The following is a 27213-nucleotide window of genomic DNA, read 5'->3' as shown; positions in this document are numbered from 1 at the left end:
TTAACATATTAAAAAAAATAACAACTGTACAAATCCCCAATTTTCCGAGAAATTGAGCTTTAATGATCTTTAGCTATTTGGTAGGGTTTTCTTCCTTTGTTTTAATCAACAATATTTTCGTTTGTTGGTTGTTTGGTTTGGAAGACTCAATCATTATAGAGCATTTTTGAAGGCAGAGCCCAAGCCTCTTCATTTCCAGACTGAGAAAGGGACTTAACTGTTGTATTCCATGGAGAGGTCTTTGGGTCTAGCTAGGTCTGGGAATTAAATAGCACAAGGCAGTGAAGCTTTTACTTGCCCTCTTCATTAGGAGCATTTAAAGTAGCTATGGTAGCTGGTTGTAACAAATCCATCTTCATAGAAACCAATGGCACACTCAGAAGCACGTAATAATATATGCTGGAAGGATTAATACTCTACCCTGATAGCATTTTCCTGAAGGACAAGCGAAGCAGATGTTTTTTTCCCCAGTTAACACTGTTGATTGTGCATGACTAATTCTTTTACTAATCTTGTCTGGTGTCAATCTTTTGGTTTTTAGTGAAAGTTTCCTTTGGGGATTTAGCAGCACACATGGCTGACCTGCATGCTTCTTTATCTTCAGGGCTATAGTAAATTATTAGCACACAAAGTTGAATTGATTTGAAAACATAAGGCACAGAAAAGCTGATTTTATGCAAATGTTAGCACTCTATAAAAAAGCATTTGGACATCATTTAAAGTGCAGCTTCACCTCACTAACTGGCTCACTGACATTTGGGTGGATGCTAAAATTAACTGTTTAGAAAAATACAAGTTTTGTTGTTCCTGGGGCCCTGCATGTAAATGTGGGTGTACTATATACCTCTGTTGGTATGATTGATTGTGCAGCCAAGTTTTCATTTCTCATGCCAAGAGAGAAATTATTCAGAACAGCAGAGTATCAAAACTTGTTTACATTTGGCTTTGGACTTACCTTCCCAGTTATAATTGGCTTTGGACTCTATAAAAATTAGTTTATATTCTCTAACCACATGGAAACTGACATCTTAAAAGGGTAACCGAGATAAGTAGTAGGGGGCAAGATTTTGGATGAACAATGCAAGCTAAAAATTTACACTTTGATTGCCTGTAATTTTTGATCAGTACATTTTTGCCATAGCCACTTGGTTGTATTAAAATCTGATACATATTTCTTATAGTAATGCCTTGTACAAGATTGATGCTCAGATTATCAATTGAATAAATGAAATCACTGTTTAAATGTAGCATATGTCACTGACAGAGGTTTTTAGGGTTTATATTTTATTTATTCTTCACTTTTAAAATTGATCAAATGAAAATGTAATTTTGATCGATACATTCACATGTATATGAAAAACACTGTTTTTAGACATGACATTTTATTACAGGAAGTTAAAGAACAGTCATCAACAAAAATATACAGTAGTAATCTGCATAATTTTCCATTTCATCCATCTCATGTCACCAGATAGTTGTAGACTATGCCATTCCATCCCTTCCAAAGAAAGAAAGAGAAAAAAAAAAGTAGCACATATTAAATAAGCCTAAAAATACATCCAGAGCTTTGTTGCTAAGAATATACATTTGAGATACAAAAAATACAAATACTCCTTTAGTTTAGAAAATAATATTAAAAAAGAAGAATATCATTAAGGTATCAGATTTCAGTAATTTACATAAGAACAAATTTCTTGATAAACATAAAAAGTGTGTAATTGTTAAGTGGATATATTTCAATGTGTTGTACATTTTGTCAATACTAATGTCATATGCAGCTAACTCTTGAACAATGTGGGGTTAGGGACATGGACTCCAGCACAGTTGAAATTTGCATATGTTTTTATTTTTAGCTCACTGGTAAAGAATCTGCCTGCCAATGCAGGAGACAGGAGATGTAAATTCTATACCTGTGTCTGGAAGATGCCCTCAAAGAGGAAATGGCAATTCACCTCAGTATTCTTGCCTGGAAAATCCCATGGACAGAGGAGTGGGGCGGGCTATATTCAGTTGTATTGCAGAGTCACACACACACACACACATACACACACACACACATCTATGGGTTAGCTGAATTCTGCTTCTGTGGATTTAACCAAACATAGGTTATGCGATGCTGTCATATATATATTTATTGAAAAGAAGTCCACACATAAGTGAACCTTCATAATTCAAACCCATGTTCTTCAAGGGTCAACTGTAATCATGAATTTGCACAAGAGCATTATGTGAGTATTGCCTAATCCCACTAAAATCATTAAAGTTAATAATTTTACTTGAAATAGTTTACAGATGGATTCATTATAACCTCATTTTCTTTGGCATTTTAAGGTTGTATATTTATGCATCTGTTTGCCTGTTAATTTCTCGAGCTCCAAAATCATTGCAGATGGTGACTGCAACCATGAAATTAAAAAAACACTTGCTCCTTGGAAGAAAAGTTATGACCAACCTAGACAGCATATTAAAAAGCAGAGACGTTACTTTGCTGACAAAGATCCATCTAGTCAAAGCTATATTTCTTCCAGTAGTCATGTATGGATGTGAGAGTTGGAACATAAAGAAAGTTGCTGCTGCTGCTGCTGCTGCTAAGTCGCTTCAGTCGTGTCCGACTCTGTGCAACCCCATAGACGGCAGCCCACCAGGCTCCACCGTCCCTGGGATTCTCCAGGCAAGAACATTGGAGTGGCTTGCCATTTCCTTCTCCAATGCATGAAAGTGAAAAGTGAAAGTGAAGTTGTTCAGTCGTGTCCAACTCTTAGCGACCCCATGGACTGCAGCCTACCAGGCTCTTCTGTCCATGGGATTTTCCAGGCAAGAGTACTGGAGTGGGGTGCCATTGCCTTAGTGCTGAAAAATTGATGCTTTTGAACTGTGTTGTTGGAGAAGACTCCTGAGGGTCCCTTGGACTGCAAGGAGATCGAACCAGTCAATCCTAAAGGTAATCAGTCCTGAATATTCCTTGGAAGGGTTGATGCTGAAGCTTAAGCTCCAATACTTTGGCTACTTGATGCAAAGAACTAACTCATTGGAAAAGACCCTGATGCTGGGTAAGATTGAAGGCAGGAGGAGAAGGGGACCGACAGAGAATGAGATGGTTGGATGGCATCACTGACTCAATGAACATGAGTTTGAGCAAGCTCCAGGAGTTGGTGATGGATAGGACAGCCTGGTGTGCTGTAATCCATGAGCCTGCAAAGAGTTGAGCATGACTGAACGACTGAACTGAACTGCCTGTTAGTGTATGTGTGCGTGCATACTAAGTCGCTTCAGTCATGTCCAATTCTTTGTGATCCTTTGGACTGTAGCCCTCCAGGCTCTTCTGTCCATGGAATTCTCCAGGCAGGAATACTGGAGTTGGTTGGGTTGCCATGCCCTGCTTCAGGGGATCTTCCAGACCCAGAGATCCAACCGACATCTCTTATATCTCCTGCATTGTAGGCAAATTCTTTACCGCTGAAACACAGAGGAAGCCCATGTTAGCATATACGAAGCATATTGTACATTGTGTTATTAGGCTAAAACCTAAATTGTGAATTATAAAGCCATTTAAAAAGCTTTCTATTAATATAATAAATATAAACATTTTATTTGAAATATTTAATTTGAAAGTTTAAATATTCTCTTTAAATCATATTTTTGATAAATTAATCTAGAATAATAATTCAAAAGAGCATAGAATATTATAAACATAGCTTTATTTTCATAAATCACCATAATCTTGTGATCGAAGCTTACTAATAAACCAAATCTAGAATGTAAAATGTATGTTATATTCCAGTTGTTTACCCAGTGTTGAAATTTTGTATTTAATTATTTTTCCTATTGATTCTTATTCAAATATAGAGAATGATGAATTGAGATAAAAATTTGCCATAAACAGTGTTTATTTTCATCATGCATGTCTTGACTTAGGAGGGGCTTTCTAGAAAAAACAAGGAAAATCCTTGTTTTCTATGTCTTTGGTTTGATTTGGTTTTTTTTCCTCCTTTAGGCATCTCTTTCAATTTCTTCATATTGCCTGCACCATTGTGTATGTTGATACACTATATTCTTGACTTTTTCCTCAGTTGCTTTTTTTTTTTTTTTAAATCAAACTGTAGTGTGTACTGAGATTAGACCAGTTCTCTTAGATGGCTTCATTTGAAACCTGGCCCTACCACTTTTTAACTATGTGATTTTGGGATAGTTATAGACCTTTCTGTGCCCCAATTTCCTCTTCTGTCAGATACAAATAATTATTGTTTTATTTCACTGTTTTCCTCATAGAGTTATTCTTAGGATTACATTTGATGATCTATTTCAAAAGGTTAGAATAGTGCCTTCATATACACAATGAATATTATCCATTAATAACTGAAATTGACTAAGTTTCATTAAATATCTAGTTTCTTCTGAATTTCATTGGTTTGGAATAATATTCAAATAAAACCTATATTTAAAATGTAGTAAATTCAGGAGAAGATTGAGAGAGAGCTAAGTTTTAAGCAATCAGGTTCTGTGGAAGACTTCAAATTACACTAAAATAATTTAATAATTTGCCCTTTCTCAGGGATCCACATAAACAAAGATTTGATACTTTTTCCCTCACTTTCTTTTCTTTTCCTACTACTCTATTTTGTAGCAGAAAAATGAGCAACAATGAGCAGCATTGAACCTGCCTTTTAACTAGTAGAGATGGTAGGAGTGAAATGAAAAACATGGAACTGAGAGTGTCTTCTTAGCACCCTCCTGTGGGGATTTTGCCAGAGGGAGTGTAGGAACCTTTCTACCTACAAAAATAAAACTTCTAAGACAGTGATAAGAAAAATAGAAAATATGTAACTGCAATTCATTCTGTTGGGGGGTGGAGAGCAGGAGGGTGTGCGCTAGACCTTGGACTGGCAAACAGAGACCTGGGGTGGGGGGGGTCAATGTGCCTCAGTTTCCTCCCCTAAAACAATTGAATTTTTATAATATCTGAAAATTGAGGGGCCTTCCCTGGTGGCTCAGACAGTAAAGAATCCGCCTGCAATGCAGGAGATGTGAGTTCAATCCCTGGGTTGGGAAGATCCCCTGAAGAAGGAAATGGCAACCCACTCCAGTACTCTTGCCAAGAGAATCCCTTGGACAGAGGAGTCAGGCGAGCTACAATTCATGGGGTTGCAAAGGTGGACACGACTGAGTGACTGACACATAATTGAGAAATTATTGGCAAAAAAGTAAGTCAGTAAATGTGCACTATCAAAATAATGATAATTTACCAATAAAAATACAGTTTAGAATTAATTTAAGTAAATTGAATTAGATAGTACAAATTATGAGTATCAGATTTGCCCTGGGGCTCTGTAATTCTAGAGCTCCCACTTCTAGATTTACCATAAAACTGCCTCTCAAATAATTGTCCAAGAAATTTCATGGACATACTGGGGAGCAAATAAAAATATATTTAATCAGATAAAATATTATTTAGGTAAGAACTATAAACCAGCCTTGTTCTGAGAACTTGGGATAATTCAGTGACTAATGAGGTCAAGATTGCATGACATTTATATTCTGCAGGTAAATTAGAAAGAGATGGTCAATACCGAAATGAGATTGCTTATATTCTTTGCAGCTGAAGATGGAGAAACTCTATACGGTCAGCAAAACCAAGACAGGGAGCTGACTGTGGCTCACATCATGAACTCTGTATTGCAACATTCAGACTTAAATTGAAGAAAGTAGGGAAAACCACTAGACCATTCAGGTATGACCTAAATCAAATCCCTTATGATTATGTAATGGAAGTCACAAATAGATTTAAGGGATTAGATCTGATAGAGTGCCTGAAGAACAAAGGACAGATGGTAGTGACATTGTACATGAGGCAGTGATCAAGACCATCCCCCCAAAAAGAAATGCAAAATGGCAAAATGGCTGTCTGAGGAGGGCTTAAAAGTAGCTGAGAAAGAAGAGACACATAAGACAAAGAAAAAAAGGAAAGATATATTCATCTGAATGCAGAGTTCCAAAGAATAGCAATGAGAGATAAGAAAGCTTTCCTCAGTGATCAGTGCACAGAAATAGAGGAAAACAATGGAGTGGGAAAGACTATAGATCTCTTCAAGAAAATTAGAGATACCAAGGGAACATTTCATGCAAAGATGGCACAATGAAGGACATAAATGGTATAAACCTAACAGAGCAGAATATATTAAGAAGAGGTGGCAAGAATACGCAGAAGAACTGTACAAAAAAGATCTTAATAACCCAGATAACCATATAGTGCGATCACTCACCTAAAGCCAGACATCCTGGAGTGTGAAGTCAAGTGGGCCTTAGGAAGCATCATTACGAACAAAGCTAGTGGAGGTGATGGAATTCCAGCTGAGCGATTTCAAATCCTAAAAATTTATGTTGTGAAAGTGCTGCACTCTATATGCCAGCAAATTTGGTAAACTCAGCAGTGGCCACAGGACTGGAAAAGGTCAGTTTTCATTCCAATCCCTAAGAAAGGCAATGCCAATGAATGTTAAAACTACCATACAGTTGCACTCATCTCACATGCTAGCAAACTAATGCTCAAAATCCTCCAAGCTAGGGTTCAACAGTATGTGAACCAAGAACTTCCAGATGTTCAAGCTGGGTTTAGAAAAGGCAGAGGAACCAGAGATCAAATTGCCAGCGTCCACTGGATCATCAAAAAAAGCAAGAGAGTTCTAGAAAAACATATACTTCTGTTTATTGACTAGCCAAAACCTTTGACTGTTGGATCACAACAAACTGTGGAAAATTCTTAAAGACATGGGAATACCAGGCCACCTTACATGCCTCCTGAGAAATCTGTATGCTGGTCAAGAAGCAACAGAAATGGATATGAAACAGTGAACTCCTTCCAAACTGGGAATGGAATACACAATGTTGTATATTGTCACCCTGTTTATTTAACTTATATACAGAGTACATCACACAAAATTCCCGGCTGGATGAAGTACAAACTGGAATCAAGATTGTCGGTAAAAATATCAATATCAGATATGTAGGTGTTACCACCCTAATGGTAGAACATGAAGAGGAACTAGAGTGCCTGTTGATGAAAGGGAAAGAGGAGAGTGAAAAAGCTGGCTTAAAATTCAACATTGAACAAAGATCATGGCATCCTTTCCCATCACTTCATTACAAATAGATTGGAAACAGTGGAAGCAGTGAGAGACTTTATTTTCTTGGGCTCCAAAATCACTGCAGATGGTGACTGCAGCCATGATATTAAAATGCATTTGCTCCTTGGAAGAAAAGCTATGAAAAACCTAGATAGCATATTAAAAAGCAGAGATGTTACTTTGCTGACAAAGATCCATCTAGTCAAATATGTTTTTTCCAGTAATCATGTATGGATGTGAGGGCTGGACCGTAAAGAAAACTGAGCACGGAAGAATTGATGTTTCTGAACTATGGTGTTGGAGAAAATTCGTGAGAGTCCCTTGGGCTGCAAGGTGATCAAACCAATCAGTCTTAAAGGAAATCAGTCCTGAATGTTCATTGAAAGGACTAATGCTGAAGCTGAAGCTCCAATATTTTGGCCACCTGGTACGAAGAAGTGACTCATTAGAAAAGACCCTGATGCTGGGAAAGATTGAAGGCAAGAGGAGAACGGGATGACAGAAGATGAGATGGTTGGATGGCATCACCAACTCGATATACATTGATTTGAGCAAATTCCAGGAGTTGGCGATAGTCAGGGACTCCTGGCCTGCTTCAGTCCACAGGATCACAAAGAGCTGGACGTGACTGAGCCACTGAACTGAACTGAACTGAGTAGAATGTTACAAACAGGAAAATGTGATTGATACCATTTGATTTCCACTTTAAAAAATACTATTTACTTCCTTTATCAAATACATTTTATTTGTACAAGAGAGAAAACATGAATTGATGTTGGTAAGATATTAATTTTGTTCCACTGAGAAATGATAGAGCATGGATAGATAAGTCAACCAAAAAATATAGGGAGAAATAGACAAATATTTTATACATATAAAGTTAGTAACTTGCTGTTCTTGGTGGCTAGATGGTAAGGAATCTGCCTGCAATGTGGGAGACTTGGGTTAGTCCCAGGAGACAGGAATATCCCCTCAAGAAGGGAATGACTACCTGCTCCTGTATTCTTGCCTGGAGAATTCCATGGGCAGAGGAGCCTGGTAAGCTACACTCCATGGGGTCACAAAGAATTGGACATGGCTAGAACAACTAACACTTTCACTTCAATATTGATAGCAAAAGTTAATACTCAAATATATAACTACTATTAGCTTTGTTAACATGATTGCTGTCTTCAAAGAATGTAATATCTTTCTTAAAAATTTTGAAAATCATACATACTCTAAGTTCAGCAAACTTGAGTTGGAGGAGGGAGACACTACAATTTTATTAAGAAAAAAATCATTCAAAGTTCATATAAAAGCCAGTGATATCCTGCAAAACCATACTATTTAATATCATTTAAGATAAATATTTTGATTACTAATTAATTCCAAGCATATGGGGGCTTCCCTGGGGGCTCAGATGGTAGAGAATTTGTCTGCAATGGAAAAGACCAAGCATATATCTAAATCTTGTGTTTTATAAAATAAATCCACAGATTCACTCAGATTTTAAAATTTCCAAGTAAATTTGGCTCAAGTTTTATAATTTTAGATATGGTAAAACACTGCAAGATATTTATAAAAATAAATACAAGACATAAATGACTGTTCAGCGATCTGTCCTATGAAATAGAACAGGGAGAAAATTCCTTAAAAACACATCAGATTTAAATATGAAATTGAGAATTCTTTGTTTCTATAATTTACAATAATTATTTGACAAAATGAGTTCCAGTGGACAGTGCATCACTATGAAATGGAAAGATTTTGGAAAAGGTAATTGGTACACAAACTGGCTAATATGTTTTATTAAAATTGAAGATTCCCCATAGGCAATTGAGTGGACAGTGAAAGAGACTTAACTAAATGATGTAGATTAAAAAATCATCAGTATACCTGGAGTGTAATTGACATAAAGAGAGTGGATACTATCACCTTTGGAGAAAGTATAAATTTTTAGAAGAACAGTAGAAGCCTAGGGAGCTCTGATATTAAAGTAACTGATAGAGAAATAAGAGGCAAACTTCCAGATGTTCAAGCTGGTTTTAGAAAAGGCAGAGGAACCAGAGATCAAATTCCCAACATCCACTGGATCATCAAAAAAGTAAGAGAGTTCCAGGAAAACATCTATTTCTGCTTTATTGACTATGTCAAAGCCTTTGATTGTGTGGATCACAATAAACTGTGGAAAATTCTGAAAGAGATGGGAATACCAGACTACCTGACCTGCCTCTTGAGAAACCTATATGCAGGCCAGGAAGCAACAGTTAGAACTGGACATGGAACAACAGACTGGTTCCAAATAGGAAAAGGAGTACGTCAACGCTGTATATTGTCACCCTGCTTATTTAACTTCTATGCAGAGTACATCATGAGAAACGCTGGACTGGAAGAAGCACAAGCTGGAATCAAGATTGCTGGGAGAAATATCAATAACCTCAGATATGCAGATGACACCATTCTTATGGCAAAAAGTGAAGAGGAAGTAAAATGCCTCTTGATGGGAGTGAAAGAAGAGAGTGAAAAATTTGGCTTTAAAGCTCAACATTCATGGCAACCGGTCCCATTGCTTCATGGGAAATAGATGGGGAAACAGTGGAAACAGTGTCAGACTTTTATTTTGGGGGGCTCCAAATACTGCAGATGGTGACTGCAGCCATGAAATTAAAAGACACTTACTCCTTGGAAGAAAAGTTATGACCAACCTAGCTAGCATGTTCAAAAGCAGAGACATTACTTTGCCAACAAAGGTCCGTCTAGTCAAGTCTGTGGTTTTTCCAGTGGTCATATATGGATGTGAGAGTTGGACTGTGGAGAAAGCTGAGTGCTGAAGAATTGATGCTTTTGAACTGTGGTGTTGGAGAAGACTCTTGAGAGTCCCCTGGACTGCGAGCAGATCCAACCAGTCCATTCTAAAGGAGATCAGCCCTGGGTGTTCTTAGGAAGGAATGATGCTGAAGCTGAAACTCCAGTACTTTGGCCACCTCATGCGAAGAGTTGACTCATTGGAAAAGACTCTGATGCTGGGAGGGATTGCGGGCAGGAGGAGAAGAGGACGACAGAGGATGAGATGGCTGGATGGCATCACTGACTCGATGGACGTGAGTTTGAGTGAACTCCAGGAGATGGTAATGGACAGGAAGGCCTGGTGTGCTGCAATTCATGGGGTCACAAAGAGTTGGACACGACTGAATGACTGAACTTAAGTGAACTGATAGATGGGTAAGAAGTTTTAGACAGCTAAAAGGATGATCAGGAAAATATTTCACAAGAAGCCAAAGAAGAGAAAAGTAATGGGTTAATACAATGCCATCTGTCACTGAGAGACTCAGTTAAAAATACTGAACAACTGTGTGTCCTTTAGGAAGTCAATGTTGAGCTCAGAAGAAAGGGTTCAATAGAATGTATGAAGAAAAATAAAGATTTCAGTCCATTGAGGGATGACTGGGAGATAAATATGTAGAAACATTAAACAAAAGTAAATTTTCTGAGGAATTTGGAAAAGAAAGAGGAAAAAATTACTTTTAGAAAAGAATAGTTAATAGACCAAGATAAATTTAGTTATCTTCCTATTTGGAGGTGGATGGTGTTGGCTTCAATCTTACATGGACTTTTAGGATAATATTGGAGAGAGATTTATCAGCTTAAGTGAACTCAAGTTAAGACCCTGAGTTGAGTAAAAGATGGGGTCAAGTACCCAAGTGAATGGAGTAGCTATTTTGCTTGAATTATTACAGTGATTGTTGATCCTAACTATGCATTAGAATTACCTATTGAGCAAGTAAATAAGAATCTTGGGGTTGAGGCTGATTTGTGTGAAAATGTTAGTTGCTCAGTTGTGTCCAACTCTTTGCTATCCCTTCAGAGGACTGTTCTGTTCATGAAATTCTCTGTTCGTGGAATTCTCCAGGCAAGAAAACTGGAGTGGGTTGCCATTCCCTTCTCTAGGGCATCTTCTTGATTCAAGGATCAATTCAAGGTCTCCCGCACTGCAGGCAGATTCTTTACCATCTGAGCCATCAGGGAAGCCCTGGGCTGATTTATAGTTGTTTTAAAGGGCTCTGTACAGATTTCTGATATTCAGTCCATGTTGAAACAGAGGTTTGGAAATTGGTTAGGACTTTGGAAATTTTGAGGGCAATCAGACCCTGAATATTCTTTCTTTTAAAAATGTAATAGCACTGAAGTTTGCCTTCTGAGAGTAATAATAATAATCACAAGGATAAGGACTTGGGAACAGTAATGGAGGTTAAAAATGAAATATGAACAAGGAAAAGGGTTATGTAAAATATTAAAAAATGAGATGGTAGCTACTATCTTAGTACTGAAACCATAGTTTCAAATTGCAAATTTCTAGGCTGATTTCTGGACTTGCTGTATCAAAAACTCAGAGTGACACCCAGGAGTCAACTGTCTTTAGGGACTCCCAAATCATACTAAACTTTGAGAATGATGACTTTGCTAGTCCTGAATATCTGGATCATGTTCAGTTTCTAATTTCCATCTCAGAGAATTCAGGAAGAAGTGGGCCAGGTCTGAACAGTCTTGTGGAGATTTAGGGCACATCTCATGACATATTTTCTGACTTGAAAGGAGAATATCTACTTTTAAGGTTTTCTTCTCTTTTATAACATTTTTAATTAAAATAAAATACAAATAAAGAAAGGTTACAAGTTATAAGTGTACAGCTAGATACATTTTCACAAAATAAACATATCTGTGGTACTAGAACCCAGATCGGGAATAGAATATTACTAGAAATTTCTTGAGTATTCCCTCCTGGTCATTATTTGTCCTTCCTTGAAACTAAGCATCCCTCTGAATTTCTAGCAACATATTATTTTTTGCATGTTTTCAATTATATAAAATGGAATAGTACAGTATGTACTGTTCAGTGTTATTCTTTGTGACTTATCATATTTGCTTCATATAGTAATAGTTTCTTCATTTTCACTGATAGTTCCTTCATTATAGGACTAAACCACCATTCGTATATATGTGATATCTTTGATGAACATTTAGGTTATTTCTGGATTGGATTATTATAAATAATTCATGAACATTTTTATAAATATCTTTCAGTGCATCTGAGAAAATACTTAACAGTAGAAACATTGTCATATGGTATTTAGAGTTTTATTAGATAGCAGCCAATAACTTTTCCAAAGTGACTGTACTAATTTACAGTTATCAGGTGGATACAGAAATTTGGTTTGTTTCATTTTCTTACTGAACTTTTACATTATCAACTTTTGTCATTTTAAACTTTCTAGTGTGTGTGTAGTACAGAGTTATTAGGATTTTAATTTTAATCTTCTTGATGACTATTGAGTACCTTTCTTATATGTCCATTGGCAATTCCTCTGCTTTCAATTATGAGATGCTAATCATAGTGTTTTGTCTATTTTTCTATTAAGTTGTTTGCTTGTTACTTAATGATTTGTAGTTTTTTAATATATATTTTGGGTTAAACCTCATTAATTATGTATATTGGAACTATCTTCCACTTTGTGTCTGGATTCTCTTAGTGAAATCACTTAAAGAATAGAATTCCTAATTTTTATGTAATTCAGTTCAGTTCAGTTGCTCAGTCGTGGCCGACACTTTGCGACCACATGAATCGTAGCCTGCCAGGCCTCCCTGTCCATCACCAACTCCCAGAGTTCACTCAGACTCACGTCCATCGAGTCAGTGATGCCATCCAGCCATCTCATCCTCTGTTGTCCCCTTCTCCTCCTGCCCCCAATCCCTCCCAGCATCAGAGTCTTTTCCAATGAGTCAACTCTTCACATGAAGTGGCCAAAGTACTGGAGTTTCAGCTTTAGCATCATTCCTTCCAAAGAACACCCAAGGCTGATCTCCTTCAGAATGGACTGGTTGGATCTGCTCGCAGTCCAAGGGACTCTCAAGAGTCTTCTCCAACACCACAGTTCAAAAGCAGCAATTCTTCGTTGCTCAGCTTTCTTCACAGTCCCACTCTCACATCCATACATGACCACTGGAAAAACAATAGCCTTTACTAAATGAACCTTTGCTGGCAAAGTAATGTCTCTGCTTTTGAATATGCTATCTACGTTGGTCATAACTTTTCTTCCAAGGAGTAAGTGTCTTTTAATTTCATGGCTGCAGTCACCATCTGCAGTGATTTTGGAGCCCTCAAAAATAAAGTCTGCCACTGTTTCACTGTTTCCCCATCTCTTTCCCGTGAAGTGATGGGACCAGATGCCATGATCTTTGTTTTTTGAATGTTGAGTTTTAAGCCAACTTTTTCACTCTCCACTTTCACTTTCATCCAGAGTCTTTTTAGTTCCTCTTCACTTTCTGCCATAAGGGTGGTATCATCTGCATATCTGAGGTTATTGATATTTCTCCTGGCCATCTTGATTCCAGCTTGTGCTGCTTCCAACCCAGCATTTCTCATGATGTACTCTGCATATAAGTCAAATAAGCAGCCTTGACGTACTCCTTTTCCTATTTGGAATGGGAAAACAGCAGAATGGGAAAGACTAGAGATCACTTCATGAAAATTAGAGATACCAAAGGAACATTTCATGCAAAGATGGGCTTGATAAAGGACACAAATGGTATGGACCTAACAGAAGCAGAAGATATTATGAAGAAGTGGCAAGAATACACAGAAGAACTGTACAAAAAAGATCTTCATGACCAAGATAATCATGAAAGTGTGATCACTCACCTGGAGCCAGACATCCTAAATGTGAAGTCAAGGGAACCTTAGAAAGGATCACTATGAACAAAGCTAGTGGAAGTGATGGCATTCCAGTTGAGCTATTTCAAATCCTGAAAGATGATGCTGTGAAAGTGCTGCACTCAGTATGCCAGCAAATTTGGAAAACTCAGCAGTGGCCACAGGACTGGAAAAGATCAGTTTTCATTCCAATTCCAAAGAAAGACAATGCCAAAGAATGCTCAAACTACCACACAATTGCACTCATCTCACATGCTAGTAAAGTAATGCTCAAAATTCTCCAAGCCAGGCTTCAGCAATACGTGAACCGTGAGCTCCCTGATGTTCAAGCTGGTTTTAGAAAAGGCAGAGGAACCAGAGATCAAATTGCCAACAACCACTGGATCATGGAAAAAGCAAGAGAGTTCTTGAAAAATACCTATTTCTGCTTTATTGACTATGTCAAAGCCTTTGACTGTGTGGATCACAATAGACTGTGGAAAATTCTGAAAGAGATGGGAATACCAGACCATCTGACCTGCCTCTTGAGAAAGCTATATGCAGGTCAGGAAGCAACAGTTAGAACTGGACATGGAACAACAGACTGGTTCCAAATAGGAAAAGGAGTACGGACCTTTGTTGGCAAAGTAATTTCTCTGCTTTTCAATATGATATCTAGGTTGGTCATAACTTTTCTTCCAAGGAGTAAGTGTCTTTTAATTTCATGGCTGCAGTCACCATCTGCAGTGATTTTGGATCCCCCAAAAATAAAGTCTGACACTGTTTCCACTGTTTCCCCATCTATTTTTCATGAAGTGATGGGACCAGATGCCGTGATCTTCGTTTTCTGAATGTTGAGCTTTAAGCCACCTTTTTCACTCTCCACTTTCACTTTCATCAAGAATCTTTTTAGTTCCTCTTCACTTTCTGCCATAAGGGTGGTGTCATCTGCATATCTGAGGTTATCGATATTTCTCCTGGCAGTCTTGATTCCAACTTGTGCTCTTTCCAGTCCAGCGTTTCTCATGATGTACTCTGCATAGAAGTTAAATAAGCAGGGTGACAATATACAGCCTTACGTACTCATTTTATGTAGTATAATATGCCTATTTAAGAAAACTTGGACAATCCTAAGGATATTTTACATTGTTTCAGAATCTGAGGGCTTCCCATGTATTGCTAGTGATAAGGAATCTACCTGCCAATGCAGGAGGTGAAAGAGACATGGGTTACATTCCTGGATGAAGAGATCACCTGGAGTAGGAAATGGCAAACCACTCTAGTATTCTTGCCTGGAAAATCCCTTGGACAGAGGAATGTGACTGATTACAGCCCATGGTGTTGTACAGAATCAGGCATGACTGAGCACACATGCAGAATCTGAATTGTTTCACCTGTTTTATTTAAGTCTGTGGTTCAAATGTGGATATCCAATTGATCGAGCACCATTTAATGAAAAGATGTTCTATTCCCACTGCTCTGCAGTACTGCTTTTGTCACAAATCAAATGTTTAAGTGTGTTTGTGTGTAGGCAGGTGTGTATTTTTCTGAAGTCTTTTTTCTGTTCCATTGGTTGACTGATCTATATTTACTTTTAATCCCTCATTGTTTTGATTAGTGTAGCTTTATAATAATAAGTCTTAATGCTGGTAACTTAAATTTATTTTCCTCTTTAAGATTATTTTAGATATGCTTATTAGCTTTTTGAATTTCTAGGTAAATTTTAAAAATAGTTTGTCAGTTTACATACTTGTATCCACACATGCACACATACACATTCAAAAAATTTGATTGGGATTATACTAAAATTACAGATTAATCTGGGGAGAATTGGCATTTTTAGGTTACTGTTTGAAAACATGGAATGTCTGTTTATTTACATAGATCTAAATTTTCTTTCAAAAATAAATTTAAAACTTCACTCAGGCTTTTCTTGTTTCACTAGTTTCATTCCTAGATATTTGAAATTTTATCCCATTAGAAATTGTGTTTATAAAAATCTCAGCTTCTAATTGTTTAGTGCTCATATATTTTTGAATATTGCCCTTATATTCAGTAGTCTTGCTTAATTCACACATTAAATCAATATTTTATTGGATGATTCTCTTGAATACTCCACATATGTAATTCTTCCATCTGCAAATAATGATTTTGTACCTTATTGAAGTAAAATATGGAGAAAAGTTTAAAAATGAGGTAATTCATATACTGAACAGCAATAAACATTTTCCATTTATGCTTGCCTTTTTATTATAAAGCTTTTGACATACAACATACAATTTGTTCTTAAAATTTATTTGGCAAATATTCTCATCCTCCTACTTTGTTTTGACTTTTTGTTCCAATTATCACTTATCCTCTTTTCAAATAGTGATATATAACTTGTGTTTTCTTCTTATGCTACTCCATAGATGGCTTAGAAACTAGAGTTTAATTTGATGACCGCCTTAAATAAGTATATATATTCATTTCATATTTAATTCAATAAATTCATATAAATCTCTACTATATGTCAGTCTTTCTTTAATAATACAGATGTGATGTGAACAAAAATAGATGCATCATCTGTCCATTGCTGAACGTTGAATATTAAAGTCTTCCACTGCTGTTGTGTTCCTGTTGATTTCTCCCTTCATGGCTATTAGTATTTGCCTTCTATATTGAGGTACTCCTATGTTAGGTGCCTGTAAGTTTACAATTGTTATGTCTTCTTGTTTTGATCACTTGTCCTTTGTCTCTATAACAGTCTTTATTTTATGGTTTATTTTGTATGATATGTCTATTGTAACTTCAGTTTTCTTTTGATTTCCATTTGCATGGAATATCTTTTCCATCCCCTCACTTTCAGTCTATATGTGTCCCTTGGTCTGAAGTGGGTCTCTTGTAGATAGCATATATGTGGTCTTGTTTTAGTATCCATTCAGCCACTCTCTGTCTTTTGGTTGGAGCGTTTAATACATTTATGTTTAAAGTACTTATTGATTATATATTATATTATTGTGACTACTATTTATTAATTATTGATATTAATCACAATTATAATTTATTATCAATATTAATTATTATGACTATATATTATATATATATTATAAAACATACATATATTGATATAGATATATAAGGGAAAACAGGGCTTTTAGATGACACATTAAACCAGATAGACTTAATTGTTATTTAAAATGCGTTACATGCAAAAGCAGCAGAATTCACATTCTTTGTTTGTGCACATGGAACATTCTCCAGGATTGACCACACACTGGCTACAAAGTGATCTTCAGTAAATTTAAGAGAACTGAAGTCATATCAAATGTCTATGCTGTCCATGAATTTATGAGATTAGTAATAAAATACAAAAAAAAGCTGTATAAAACACAAACACATAGAGGCTAAACAATTTGTTACTGAATAGGGTTTCCCTGGTGGCTCAGATGGTAAAGAATCTGGCTGCAGTTTAAGAGCCCTGAGTTTGATCCCTGGGTCGGGAAGATCCCATGGAGAAAGAAATGGCAGCCCACTTCAGTATTCTTGCCTAAAGAATTCCATGGACAGAGGAACTGGTGGGCTACAGTCTGCATGACTTCAGCGACTAACACTTTTACTTTCAACCAGTGGATCATTGAAGAAATCAAAACAGAAATAAAAAACACCTAGAGAATGAAATGAAAATGAAAGCACAATGATTCCAAACCTATGGGATGCAATAAAAGCAATTCTAATGGGAAAGTTAATAGCAATACAGTCTTACATCAGGAAATAAGAAAAATCACAAACAACCTAACCTTACAGCTAAAGCAATAATAGAAGAACAAGTAAAAGCTAAAATTGTTAGAAGGAAAAAAAGTAAAAAAGATTATGGCAGAAATAAATTAAATAGAAATGAAGAAAATATTAGCAAAGATCCATGAAACTAAAAGCTGGTTTTTAGAGGAAATAAACAAAATTGATAAACTTTTAACAATACTCATCAAGAAATAAAGAGAATGAATAAAAAATATGAACAGACCATTTAGAAGTACTGAAACTGAAACTGTGATTAAAGAATTCCCAACAAACTCACAGCTAACATTGAGCATATTCAATGAACAAAAGTGGCAAGAGTGGACATCCTTGTTTTATTCCTGATTTTAGAGGAAATGCTTTCAGTATTCCAGTATTCTTGCCTGAAGAATCCCCTGGATACAGTCCATGGGGTCGCAAAGAGTTGGACACGACTGAGTAATTAAGCATAGCACATTCATCATTGGGTATGATGTTAGCTGTTGGTTTGTCAGATATGGCCTTTGTTATGTTGAGGTATATTCCCTTCTATTTCCACTTTCTGGAGAGTTTTATCATAAATGGGTGCTGAATTTTGTTAAAAGCTTATTTTGAATCTATTCAGATGATCATATAGTTTTTATTCTTCAGTTTGTTGATGTTATATATCACACTGATTGATTTGAAGATATTGAAAAGTTATTGCATCCCTGGGATGAATCTGTTTTGATCATGATCCTTTTAATGTATCATTGGATTCATATTGCTAGTATTTTGTGTCTATGTTCATCAGTGACGTTGGCCTGTAATTTTCTTTTTTGTATGTTTCTCTGGTTGTGGTATCAAGGTAAATGTGGCCTCATAGAATATGACTGGGAGTTTTCCTTCCTCTGCAATTTTTTATAACAGTTTCAGAAGGATGAGTGTTGGCTCTTCTATAAACCAGTGAAGATGCTCAGTCATATCTGCCTCTTTGTGATCCCATGGACTGTAGCCTACCCGGCTCCTCCATTCATGGAAATTCCCATGCAAGAGTACCGGATGTTGCCATTTCCTCCTCCAGGGGATCTTCTTGACCCAGGGAGTCTGTGCAGACCTTTACTGTCTGAGTCACCAGGGAGAATTTGCCTGTGAAACCATCTAGTCCTCCATTTTCTCTAAGATAAGGAACAAGACAGAAGTGCCCAATCAGACCACTTTTATTCAACATAGTCTTGGAAGTACTAGCAACATCAGTCAGAGAAGAAAAAGAAATGAATGGGATCCAAATTGGAAAAAAAGTTAAACTGCCATTGTTTGCAGATGACATGATACTATACATAGAAAATCCTAAAGACACTACCAGAAGACTACTAGGCCTCACTGATTAATTTTGTAAAATTGCAGGATATAAAATTAATACACAGAAATCTGTTGCATTTCTGTAACCTAACAATGAAACATCAGGAAGAGAAATACAGAAAGCAATCCCATTATCATTGTATCAAAAAGAATAAAATCCCCTTGGAGTAAACCCTACTAAGGAGACAAAAGACCTTTACTGAACTCCCAAAACTATAAGATGCTGTTGAAAGAAATTGAATATGAGACCAGCAGATGAAAAGATATTCCCTTTTTTTGGATTGAAAGAATCAATTTTGTCAAAATGACTATACTACCCAAGGCAATCTACAGATTCAGTGTAATCTGTATCAAATGACCTATGGCATTTTTCACAGAACTAGAACCAAAAAAATCTTAAAATCTGTATGGAAACCAGAAGACCTCAAATAGCGAAACCAGTCTTGAGAAAGAAAAATGGAGCTGGTGGAATCAGGCTCCCTGATTTTGGACTATACTACAAAGGTATAATCATCAAAACAGTGTTGTACTGGCACAAAAATAAAAATATCCTGATCAACAGATCAGGATAGAAAGCCCAGAAATAAACCCACACACCTATGGTCAGTTAATTTACAACAAAGGAGGCAACGCTATACAATGGAGGAAAGAAAGTCTTTTCAGTTAATGGTGCTGGAAAAGCTGGATGGCTGCATGTGAAAACAAAAACAAAAACAAAAACATTCTTTAACACCATACACAAAAAATAAATTCATAATGGATTAAGACCTAAATATGAGACTGGACATTTTTTAATTCTTAGAGGCAAACATAGAACACTCCATGACATAAATCACAGCAATATCTTTTACAATCTGTCTCCCAGACTCGTGGAAATAAAAATGAAAATAAACAAATGGGACCTAATTAAACTCAAAAGCTTTTACACAGCAAAGGAAACCATAAATAAAATGAAAAGAAGACCCACAGAATGGGATAAAATATTTCCAAATGAGGCAGCTGACAAGGGATTAGTCTCCAAAATTTACAAACAGTTCATGTGGCTGAATATCATCAAAAATAAGTAAATAAAAATATGGGCAAAGAGAAAAATGGACAGAGACCTAAATAGACATTTCTCCAAAAATGACATACAGATGACCAAGAGCCACATGAAAAGATTTCAGCATCACTAATTATTAAAGATATACAAATAAAAACTGAGTTATCACCTCACACCAGTAAGAATGGCTATTACCAAAAAAATTGAAAAACAATAAATGCTGGAGAAGGTGTGGAGAAAAGGGAACACCCCTACACTGTTTTTGGAAATTGGTACAGCCACTGTGGAGAATATTATGAAGGTTCCTTAAGAAACTAAAAGTAGGTCTACCATGTTTTTGTTGTTCAGTCACTAAATCATGTCCAACTTTTTGTGAACTCATGGACTGCAGTATGCCAGGCTCCTCTGCCCTCCACTATCTCTAGGAATTTGCTAAAATTCATGTTCGTTGATTTGGTTTTGTTATCTAACCCATCTCATTCTCTGCTGCCATCTTTTCCTTTTGTCTTCAATCTTTCCCAGCATCAGGCTCTTGTTCAGTGAGTAGGCTATTCGCATCAGGTGGCCAAAGTATTGGAGCTTCAGTTTCATCATCAGCCATTCCAATGAATATTCAGGGTTGATTTCCTTTAGGATTGATTGGTTTGATCTCCTTGCAGTCCAAGGGACTCTCAAGAATCAATGTTCTCAAGCACCACGATCTGAGAACAACAATTCTGTGGTGTTCAGTCCTCTTTATGGTCCAACTCTCATATCTTGCATGACTACTGTAAACACCATAGTTTTGACTATACAGACTTTTGTCAGCAAAGTGATGTCTCTGCTTTTAATATGTTCTGTAGGTTTGTCATGGGTTTTCTTCCAAGGAGAAAGTCGTTTAATTTCATGGCTGCGATCACTGTGTGCAGTGATTTTAGAGTCCAAGAAAATAAAATCTGTCACTGTTACCATTTCTCCCCTATCTATTTGCCATAAAATGATGGGACCAGATGGCATGATCTTAGTTTTTTAATTGTTGAGTTATAAGCCAGCCTTTTCATACTCTTCTTTCACCCTCATCAAGAGGCTCTTTAGTTCCTTTTACTTTCTGCCAGTAGGGTGGTATCTGCATATCTGGGGTTGTTGATATTTATCCCAGCAATCTTGATTCTAGCTTGTGAGTCATCCAGCCCAGCATTTTACATGATATACTCTGCATGTAAGTTAAATAACAGGGTGACAATATACAGCTTTGACATGTGCCTGTCCCAATTTTGAACAAGTCTGCATGTTCCATGTCCAGTTCTAACTGTTACTTCTTATCCTGCATACAGGTTTCTCAGGAGACAGATAAGGTGGTCTGTTATTCCCATCTCTTTAAGAATTTTCCACAGTTTGTTGTGATCCACATAGTCAGAGATTGTTCTGGCCCATACATGTACACACTGCTATATTTAAAATAAATAACCAACAAAGAATAATATAAAAGGCCCAATCCCTGCCTTTTTAGAGCTTACAAATTAGAGGGAGACAGAGGTTTCAAATACTAACCCAGAAAAATGCCTTTTATCAGCTAGTGGCCTTTAAGGTCACTCAAGGCCACAATATCCAGATAAAATAAGAAGAAAAAATGTCAGTAATTTTGTGGGAAGTTTTTATGAGCAAAGCATGCAATGGTAATTCACTTCATTGATATTCTACTAATGAGAATTCAGTTACATGGCTTAACATAGATGTGAAGAGCATTAGAAAGTTTGCCATTCTTGTGAAGCTGTTTCCCAACAATAACCTTACATTTGAAGATGGAACAGGGATTTTAGTGCTTAGCTAGTTATCTCTCCACATCAAGATTATATGATGCATGTGCTTCTTATATCTGGATTTTTAGTTTTTATCAAATTTGGAAATCTTTTTCTCTTCAAATACTTTTCTATGGTTCCTCCCTTCCCCATAACCTTTTTGGAATTTTAGTATAATTTATGCTAAGTGGCTATGACCAGTGCATTTTCTTAGCAAAACTCTATTAGTCTTTGCCCTGCTTCATTCCACATTCCAAGGCCAAATTTGCCTGTTACTCCAGGTGTTTCTTGACTTCCTACTTTTGCATTCCAGTCCCCTATAATGAAAAGGACATCTTTTTTGGGTGTTAGTTCTAAAAGGTCTTATAGGTCTTCATAGAACCATCCAACTTCAGCTTCTTCAGTGTTACTGGTTGGGGCATAGACTTGATAACTGTGATATTGAATGGTTTGCCTTGGAAACGAACAGAGATCATTCTGTCGTTTTTGAGATTGCATCCAAGTACTGCATTTCAGACTCTTTTGTTGACCATGATGGCTACTCCATTTCTTCTGAGGGATTCCTTCCTGCAGTAGCAAATATAATGGTCATCTGAGTTAAATTCACCCATTCCAGTCCATTTTAGTTCGCTGATTCCTAGAATGTCGACATTCACTCTTGCCATCTCTTGTTTGACCACTTCCAATTTGCCTTGAATCATGGACCTGACATTCCAGGTTCCTATGCAATATTGCTCTTTACAGCATCGGATCTTGCTTCTATCACCAGTCACATCCACAGCTGGGTATTGTTTTTGCTTTGGCTCCATCCCTTCATTCTTTCTGGAGTTATTTCTCCACTGATCTCCAGTAGCGTGTTGGGCACCTACTGACCTGGGGAGTTCCTCTTTCAGTATCTTATCATTTTGCCTTTTTATACTGTTCACGGGGCTTCCCTCATAGCTCCGTTGGTAAAGAATCTGCTTGCAGTGCAGGAGACCTGGGTTCGATCCCTGGGTTGGGAAGATCCTCTGGAGAAGGAGATGGCAATCTACTCTAGTACTCTTGCCTGGAAAATCCCATGGACAGAGGAGCGTGGTGGGCTACAGTCCATGGGGCCGCAAGAGTTGGACATGACTTAGTGACTAAACCATGGGGTTCTCAAGGTAGGAATACTGAAGTGTTTTGCCATTCCCTTCTCCAGTGGACCACATTCTGTCAGACCTCTCTACCATGACCCGCCCATCTTGGGTTGCCCCACGGGCATGGCTTAGTTTCATTGAGTTAGACAAGGCTGTGGTCCTAGTATGATTAGATTGACTAGTTTTCTGTGAGTATGGTTTCTGTGTGCCTGCCCTCTGATGCCCTCTTGCAACACCTACCATCTTACTTGGGTTTCTCTTACCTTGGGCATGGGGTATCTCTTCATGGCTGCTCCAGCAAAGCACAGCCACTGCTCCTTACCTTGGATAAAGGGTATCTGCTCACTGCCGCCCTTCCTGACCTTCAGTGTGGGATAGCTCCCCTAAGCCCTCCTGCGCCTGTGCAGCCAGCACTCCTTGGATATGGGGTTGCTCCTCCTGGCTGCCGTCCCTGGCTTCAGGCATGGGGTGGTCCTCTCGGCTGCCACCCATGGCTTCGGACATGGGGTGGCTCCTCTCGGCCACTGCCCCTGGCCTCCGACATGGGGTGGCTTCTCCTGGCTGCCAACCCTGACCTCAGACGCGGGGTAGCTCCTCTTGGGCATTCCGGCGCCGTCGCAGCCTGGCTCTCTCAGCCACTGCCCCTGACCTTGGACCTGGGGTAACTCCTCTTGGCCACCACCCTTTGGGCATGGGGACCTCCTGGCTTCTGCCCTTGACCTCGCACCTAGGTCAAATCTCTTATGATTATACAGTGGAAGTGAGAAAGGGATTTAAGGGCCCAGATCTGATAGATAGAGTGCCTAATGAACTATGGAATGAGGTTCGTGACATTCTACAGGAGACAGGGATCAAGACCATCCCCATGGAAAAGAAATGAAAGAAAGCAAAATGGCTGTCTGGGGAGGTCTTATTAATAGCTGTGAAAAGAAGAGAGGCTAAAAGCAAAGGAGAAAAGGAAAGATATAAGCATCTGAATGCAGAGTACCAAAGAATAGCAAGAAGAGATAAGAAAGACTTCTTCAGTGATCAATACAAAGAAATAGAGGAAAAGAACAGAATAGGAGAGGTAGAGATCTCTTCAAGAAAATTAGAGATACCAAGGGAACATTTCATGCACAGATGGGCTCAATGAAGGACAGAAATGGTATGGACCTAACAGAAGCAGAAGATATTAAGAAGAGGTGGCAAGAATACACAGAAGAACTGTACAAAAAAGATCTTCACGACCCAGATAATCATGATGGTGTGATCACTCACCTAGAGCCAGACGTCCTGGAATGTGAAGTCAAGTGGGCCTTAGGAAGCATCACTACGAACACAGCTAGTGGAGGTGATGGAATTCCAGTGGAGCTATTTAAATCCTGAAAGATGATGCTGCGAAAGTGCTGCACTCAGTTTTCCAGCAAATTTGGAAAACTCAGCAGTGGCCACAGGACTGGAAAAGGTCAGTTTTCATTCCAATCCCAAAGAAAGGCAATGCCAAATAATGCTCAAACTTCTGCACAGTTGCACTCATCTCACATGCTAGTAAAGTAATGCTCAAAATTCTCCAAGCCAGGCTTCAGCAATATGTGAACCGTGAACTTCCAGATGTTCAAGCTGGTTTTAGAAAAGGCAGAGGAACCAGAGATCAAATTGCCAATAGCCACTGGATCATCGAAAAAGCAAGAGAGTTCCAGAAAAATACCTATTTCTGCTTTATTGACTATGCCAAAACCTTTGACTGTGTGGATCACAATAAACTGTGGAAAATTTTGAAAGAGATGGGAATACCAGACCACCTAACCTGCCTCTTGAGAAATCTGTATGCAAATCAGGAAGCAACAGTTCGAACTGAACATGGAACAACAGACTGGTTCCAAATAGGAAAAGGAGTATGTCAAGGCTGTATATTGTCACCCTGCTTATTTAACTTATATGCAGACTACATTATGAGAAACGCTGGACTGGAAGAAACACAAGCTGGAATCAAGATTGCCGGAAGAAATATCAATAACTTCAGATATGCAGATGACACCACCCTTATGGCAGAAAGTGAAGGGGAACTAAAAAGCCTCTTGATGAAAGTGAAAGAGGAGAGTGAAAAAGGTGGTTTAAAGCTCAACATTCAGAAAATGAAGATCATGGCATCTGGTCCCATCACTTCATGGGAAATAGATGAGGAAACAGTGAAAACAATGTCAGACTTTATTTTTGGGGCTCCAAAATCACTGCAGATGGTGACTGCAACCATGAAATTAAAAGACGCTTACTTCTTGAAAGAAAAGTTATGACCAACCTAAATAGCCTATTCAAAAGCAGAGACATTACTTTGCCAACTAAGGTCCATCTAGTCAAGGCTATGGTTCTTCCAGTGGTCATGTATGGATACTAGAGTTGAACTGTGAAGAAGGCTGAGTGCTGAAGAATTGATGCTTTTGAACTGTGGTGTTGGAGAAGACTCTTGAGAGTCTCTTGGACTGCAAGGAGATCCAACCAGTCCATTCTGAAGGAGATCATCCTGGGATTTCTTTGGAAGGAATGATGCTAAAGCTGAAACTCCAGTACTTTGGCCACCTCATGTGAAGAATTGACTCATTGGAAAAGACTTTGATGCTGGGAGGGATTGGTGGCAGGAGGATAAGGGGACAACAGAGGATGCGATGGCTGGATGGTATCACTGACTCGATGGACGTGAGTCTGAGTGGACTCCAGGAGTTGGTGGTGGACAGGGAGGCCTGGCGTGCTGCGATTTATGGGGTCGCAAAGAGTCAGACACGACTGAGCGACTGAACTGAACTGAACTGAACTGATGCTAAGCGGCTTCGTATTTTCCTCCTCCTGCTGCTGCATATTTTCCTACAGGAGAAAAAATATTTTTTAACTTCTTCTATTTTCTTTGCTTCATTTTGAATAGTTTCTATTGATCTATGTTCAAGTTTTATATGTTTTATTCTGTAGTATCAAATCTGCTCTAAGGCCCATTGAGCAATTATTTTATTCCTAATAATGTATTTTGATCTTAGTTTCATTTGGTTTTAATTTATATCTTCTCTTCCTTTTCTCATGATATTCACTGTGTTTACTTTTTCTGTAGATGGCTATATAGTAAAGTTTTTAGACTTTCCATAGCATATGTGATCTCCATCATATATTTATTTTTAATTCTAGTCTATTTTTCATCTGTTTTTATAATCCTTTAAAATTATGAAAATCTTTCTTAGCTCTCTGGTGATACCTAAACCAGGCACATGCTAGATATAGTAAAATACAGTTGAAATATCTGTTATATAGTTTTTGTCTGCTAATTCCATCATCTCCACATTTTTTCTCTGTTTCTATTAACTGTTATTTCTCTGGATAATTGGTCATAATTTTCTGCTTCTTGAGATGTCTAATCATTTTTTACTGGGTGTTTAACTTTTTGAATTTTAAATTAGTGTCTGGATTTAGTTATCTTCTTTTAAGAAATGTTGGGCATTCATCTGGCATGTAGTGAATATACATTTAGTTCACTTTATGTGATTCAAGGTTTAAATTTGTTAGGGCAGTTCTAGAGTAATCTCCAGGGATAGTTTAACTCCTCTACTGAAAGTGTATCCCTTCTAAATTTTCTGCTAAGTATACTGGTTTCACTGCAGATGGTGCAGCCATGAAATTAAAAAATGCTTAATCCTTGGAAGGAAAGTTATGACCAACCTAGATAGCATATTGAAAAGCAGAGACATTACTTTGCCAACAAAGGTCCGTCTAGTCAAGGCTACGGTTTTTCCTGTGGTCATGTATGCATGTGAGAGTTGGACTGTGAAGAAACTGAGCGCAGAAGAATTGATGCTTTTGAACTGTGGTGTTGGAGAAGACTCTTGAGAGTCCCTTGGACTGTGAGGAGATCCAACCAGTCCATTCTAAAGGAAATCAATCCTGGGTGTTTATTGTAAAGACTGATACTAAAGCTGAATCTCCAATACTTTGGCCACCTCATGCGAAGAGTTGACTCATTGGAAAAGACTCTGATGCTGGGAGGTATTGGGGGCAGGAGGAGAAGGGGACGACAGAGGATGAGATGGCTGGATGGCATCACTGACTTGATGGACATGAGTTTGGGTAAACTCTGGGAGTTGGTGATGGACAGGGAGGCCTGACATGCTGCGGTTCATTGGGGTTGCAAAGAGTCGAACATGACTGAGCGACTGAACTGAACTGATTCTGGTTATTTAAAGAGGACTCGTCATTCTTGCCAAAGGAAATTGAAAAATATCCAGCTATGCCTCTCTCTCTTGGAACCTTTCAGGCCGCAGATCCCTGGACTCTCTTTGCCTAACACCATGGAATTTTATCCTTTGCATGTATTTGTTAGTATTTAGCACCTATCCAGGGACAGCTATGAAGATTTTGTAAATTC

At 37.8% G+C, this 27213-nt stretch overlaps 1 protein-coding gene across 3 annotated transcripts in view; it reads left to right on the top strand.

Moving 5' to 3' along the window:
- LOC120860724 (CUB and sushi domain-containing protein 3) overlaps positions 1 to 27213 on the top strand; it is a 1429922-nt gene that overhangs the window by 390293 nt on the left and 1012416 nt on the right. The gene's annotated exons all lie outside the window — the stretch shown is intronic.

Source organism: Oryx dammah, unplaced genomic scaffold (assembly GCF_014754425.2).
Source record: "Oryx dammah isolate SB20612 unplaced genomic scaffold, SCBI_Odam_1.1 HiC_scaffold_11164, whole genome shotgun sequence".
In the NCBI taxonomy this organism is placed as follows: domain Eukaryota; kingdom Metazoa; phylum Chordata; class Mammalia; order Artiodactyla; family Bovidae; genus Oryx; species Oryx dammah.
Note: the sequence above shows the minus strand (reverse complement) of the source record. Positions and strands in the feature narration are given on the sequence as shown.